Source organism: Mustela nigripes, chromosome 9 (assembly GCF_022355385.1).
Source record: "Mustela nigripes isolate SB6536 chromosome 9, MUSNIG.SB6536, whole genome shotgun sequence".
Classification (NCBI taxonomy): domain Eukaryota; kingdom Metazoa; phylum Chordata; class Mammalia; order Carnivora; family Mustelidae; genus Mustela; species Mustela nigripes.
Genome location: NC_081565.1, coordinates 73797199 through 73802916, shown reverse-complemented (window position 1 = coordinate 73802916; position 5718 = coordinate 73797199).

Sequence of the window (5718 nt, the reverse complement as noted above, 5' to 3'; positions counted from 1 at the left end):
GTTATATATAAATATATATATATATATATATATATATATATATATATATATATATTTTACATTAGTATTTTCATTTTTTTCATATAAATATCCAGAAGTAGAACTGCTGAATCATATGGTAGTTTTACTTTTAACTTTTTGAGGAAAGTCTATACTTTCCACAGTACACGGTTTTCCACAGTAGCTGTACCAATTCACATTCTCAGCAACTATACACAAGGATTATCTTCTCTCCACATCCTTGCCAATCCTTATAGTTTATTATCTTTTTGATAATGGCCATTCTAATATGTATAAGGAGAAAATTCACTGTGGTCTTGATTTGTATTTCTCTGACAAATGAAATTGACCATCTTTTTTTTTGTGTGTACCTGTTGGCCACCTATATGCCTTCTTTAGAAAAATGTCTATTTAGATCCTCTGTCCATTTTCTTTTTTAAGATTTATTTATTTTAGAAAGAGCACATGAGTAGGAGGGGCAGACGGAGAGGGAGAGAGAATCTTAAGCAAACTCCATGCTGAACACATAGCCCAAGTCGAGAGGGACTTGAGACCATGCCTGAATGAAACTAAGAGTCAGTCGCCCAGCCAACCCTGCCACCCAGGTGTCCCAGTCTTCTGTCCATTTTTAAATCAAGGTATTTTTCTGTTGTATGAATTCTTGACATTAACACCTTATCAGACCCTTGTAGTACACACTATCTTCCATTCAGTAGGTTACCTTTTCATTTTGTTGTGTCTTTCACGGCACAGACTTCATTTTGTTGTCCCACTTGTTCGTTTTTGCTTTTGTTGTCTTTGATTTCAGTGTCAAATTAAAAAAATGATTACTGAAATAGAAAAATGATTACTGAAACCAATGCCACCGAGCTGATAACCTTTTTTTCTTCTAGGAGTCTTATAGTTTCAGGTCGTCTTCTTCTTTTTTTAATAGTTTACTTTTCTTTTCTCTTTCTTTCTTTCTTGCTTCCTTTCTTTCTTTCTTTTTAAATTTATTTGACAGAGATCACAAGTAGGCAGAGAGAGAGAGAGAGGAGGAAGCAGGCTCCCTGCTGAGCAGAGAGCCCGATGTGGGGCTCGATCCCAAGACCCTGGGATCATGACCTGAGCCAAAGGCAGAGGTTTTAACCCACTGAGCCACCCAGGCACCCCAGTTTCCGGTCTTCTTAATTCATTTTTAGTTTCTATGTATGGTGTAAGATAGTGGTTCACTTTCATTTGTTTGCTTGTGGCTGTCTGGTTTTCCCAACACCATTTACCAAAGAAACTGTCCTTTCCTCATTGTCTATCCTTGGCTCCTTTGTTAATTAATATACTATATCTACATCTCAGTTCGTTTCTGGGCTATTCTGTTCTGTTGATCTCTGCATCTGTTTTTATACCAGTACAATGGAGTTTTGATTATTATAGCTTTGTAATATAGTTTGAAATCAGAGAACATGGTCCCTCCAACTGTGTTCTTAAGATTACACTGGCTACTTGGGGTCTTTGGTGGTTTCATATAAATACTAGATTGTTAAACTATTTCTGTGAAAAAATGCCATTGGGATTTTGATAGGGATTACATTGAATCTGTAGATTGCCCTGGGTAGTAAGAATATTTTATCAATATGAATATTTCCAGTTTATGATCTCAAAGTATCTTTATTTTTGTTCTCAGTTCCTCTTATTAATATCTTAAAGTTGTCAGTGTACAAATACTTTACTTCCTTGGTTAAATTTATTCCTAGGTTTCTTTTATTCATAAGTACATTCTTTTTGATGCCATTGTAAATGGGATTGTTTTCTTAATTTTCCAGACAGTTCATTATTAGTGTATAGACACCCAACAGATTTCTACATATTTTTATATCCTGCAACTTCACTAAATTCATTTATTAGTTCTAGTAGTTATTAGTGTATTTTTTATGTATAATATTGTCTGTAAGTAGAGTTTTATTTCCTTTCTGATTTGGATGCATTTTAATTTCTTGGCTAACTGCTTTGGCTAGGACTTCTAATACCATGTTGAATACAAGTGGTGAAATGGACATTCTTACTTTGTGGTCTTAAAGAAAAAGCTTTAAGCTTTTCACTGTTGAGTAAGATAGCTGTGGATTTGTCTTATATGACCTTTTATTATGTTACAGTATTTTCCTTCTATACTCACTTTTTGGATAGTTTTTATCATAAATGGCTGTTGAATTTGGTCAAAAGCCGTTTCTGTATCTACTGAAGTGATCATATGATTTTAATTCATTTTGTTAGTTTATCCCTTTATTTGCAGATATTGAATGTTATACACTGACTTGATTATAGTGTATGCCCCTTTAATGTTTTGTTGAATTAAATTTGCTTATATGTTGATGAGGATTTTAGCATTTATGCTCATCAGAGATACTGTCCTGTAATTTTTTCTTCCTGTGGTATCGGTGTTTGGCTTTGGTATCAGGGTAATGCTGGCTAGAGAAAATGAGTTGGAAGCATTCCCTCCTCTTGTACTTTTGGGGAGAGTTTGAAAAGGATTGGGGTTCTTTAAATGTTTGGTCAAACGTACCAGTGAAGCTCTCTGGTCTTGAGCTTTTGTTTATTTGAATCAGTAGTCAAAAACCTTCCACGTCCTTATCAGTAATCAGTATATTTAGATTTCTTATTTCTTCATAATTGAAAATGAGAATGTTGCATATCTCTAGGAATTGAGCCATTTCTCATGTCATCCAGTTTGATGTTGTAAATTTGTCATAGTAGTCTCCTATAATCTTTTGTTTCTGGGCTATCACGTGTTGTGTGCCTTCTTTTGCTTCTGATTTTTGACTTCCTTCTCTATTATTTTTTTCCTTAGTAAGCCTAGCTAAAGGGTTGCCAGTTTTGTCTGTCTTTTAAAGAACCAGCTCTTGGTTTCATTGATCTTTTCTATTATTGTCATTTTGTTCTTTTTTTTTTTTTTTTTTCATTTATTTCTGCTCTGATCTTTGTTACTGTTCTGCTAACTTCGAGGTTTATCTGTTCCTTTTTTCTTGGGTTTCTTGAGATGTAAAGTGAGGTTGTTTGAGATACTGTTATTTTTGGAAGTAGGTATTTTTTGCTATGAACTTCCTCTTAGAAAGTTATGCTGCGGGGCGCCTGGGTGGCTCAGTGGGTTAAGCCGCTGCCTTCGGCTCAGGTCATGATCTCAGGGTCCTGGGATCGAGTCCCGCATCGGGCTCTCTGCTTGGCAGGGAGCCTGCTTCCTCCTCTCTCTCTGCCTGCTTGTCTGCCTACTTGTGATCTCTCTCTGTCAAATAAATAAATAAAATCTTTTTAAAAAAAAATGTTTTGCTGCAACCCATAAGTTTTAGTATGTTGCATTTCTATTTTGGTTTGTCCTGGGGTATTTTAAAATACTTTTTAAATTCATTGATCTGTTGGTTGTTCAGTAGCCTGTTGTTTAATCTTCACATATTTATGATTTTTTCCCCTTTTCCCCTTTGATTTCTAGTTTTGTAGCACTGGGTCACTAAAAGATGCTTGACATGGTTTAAGATTCTTAATCTTAAGATCTGTTTCGTGGCCTAACATATGATCTATCCTGGTAAATTCTGTGTTCACTTGAGAAAAGTGTGATTAAGTTTTTCTTGAAATCCTTGAACATATAAATAATAGCTATGCTAAAGTTCTTAGATGCTAATTCCATATCTATCACTAAGTGTCTTTCCAATGACTGATTTTCTTTTTTTTTTCCTTCCTGGTTTCCTGCTTGTTTACCTGTACACATGTTTTTAAAAAACATTTAACTTTTAAAGTAGGCTCCATGCCCACTGTGGGGCTCAAACTCCCAACCCTGAGATCAAGAGTTGGGTGCTCTATTGACTGAGCCAGCCAGGCCCCCAACTGATAAATTAATTTTTAATTGGATATTGGACATTATATATTTTGAGTGCTGGATGGATTGTATTTCTTTCAGGAGTGTTGGACTTCACTCTAGCAGTCAGGTTATCTGAGGATCACCTTAACCCTTTTGAGGTTTATTTTTTTTTTTTTAAGTTTTAATTTTAATTCCACTTAGTTATTAGTTTCCGGTGCACAAGGTAGTGATTCAACAGTTCCATATATCAGGCAGCGTTCACCAGATCAAGTGCCCTCCTTAACCTCCATCACCTATTTCACCCATCCCCCACCCACCTCTCCTCTGGTAACCATCAGTGTGTTTTTTTTCTTCTACCCCTCCTCCTCCTCCTTCCGTTCAGTTAGCCACTGTAAAGGTTTATTTTAATATGTGCTCTGGTGGTTTTCAAGTGGCCCTTATTTTAGGCTTCACTTCTGTTTCTAAGACCTATTTCTAAGGTCTGTTGAGTGAGAATGCTTCTCAAGGGTTGGAGCTCATGTATCTCATGTATCTCCCTGCTCTTTGTGAATTCTGGGAATTGTTAAGCTTAAAGTTCTCGATTCTTCTTTGTTTGGCATCCCGCACTTTCACTCTACACAGGCATGTTTTTGTACTGAGCAGCAGTCCCATGTCCCCAAGACCTTCATGCGTGTTTCTGTCATTGGGCCACTCCCTCCACTCCGGTAGTATGGATCACAAATTCCCGCTACCTCAGCCTTTCTGAACTCGAACCTTGGTGCTCTACTTACCTTTCTTTCATTATAGCTCATGAAGGATTTCCAGGAGGGTCTCCTTTGTTTTCTTCCTGTCAGGGATCACGATTCTACACTGTCCGTTACTATTGGAAAACTTTACAGTTTTCCAGATCCTTACACTGAGAAGGTAAATCTGGTCCCATTCACTCCATCATAGCCAAACTCACCTCTATTTTTCTGCCATATTTTCATCTTGGATAGGATTCTAGGTTGGTAGTTTTTTTCATCTTGGATAGGATTCTAGGTTGGTAGTTTTTTTTCCCCCTAGCACTCCATTCCATGCCTTCTGCATTTAATGGTTTCCGTTGAAGACCCAAGTGTAAATTTGATGGATTTTTTTTAATGGTACTTGTTTTATTTTTTCTCACTAGCAGCTTTTACTGTCTTTCATTTCTGTCTTTTTTTTTTTTTTTTTTTTTTTAGCATTTTACTATGTCTACGTATATACTTCTTTTTGCTTATCTTCCTTGGGGATCGTTGAACATCTTGAATTTATAGCTTGATGCATTACATCAGTTTGGATAAGTTCTCTATGTTTTATCTTTAAAAATTGCTTCTTGACCATTCTCTCTCTGCTTCTATGGGAATGAATATATATATACATATGTAGATATGTGTATATATATATATATATATATAAATTCTATACCTCTCTGAAATTTGCATGTTTCTTACCCTATCTATTGTTCATTCTTTTTTCCTTTCCCCACTTTATCCTTATTATGTTCACATGATCCATTTTCAGTTTCACTATTTTTCTCCTCAGCTATTGGTAAGCTGCAAATAAGTCACATCCTGGGCTCTTAATTTAAGTTTATATATTTTTTCTTGAATGCTCATTAGTCCACATTAGTCCATTTCCATGGTCATCAAAGGTCTTCCAAAATTCACTCTTTTTCTCTTATCTCCTTTCAATGCACACTCATTTTGAAGCTGAACTTCAGGGCTATACGCTTCTGACCCATCCTTACTCTTTGGCTGTACTTCTTTTTATTCCCATCCCAAGGTGAGGTGGTTTACCCAGACCACGCTGCGTACTTAGGAGTATGGTCTTCACGCTAATACTGGTCTTTCTAACTGTAAAAGGCTAACAAAAATGTCACACTGCTTCTCAGCTGC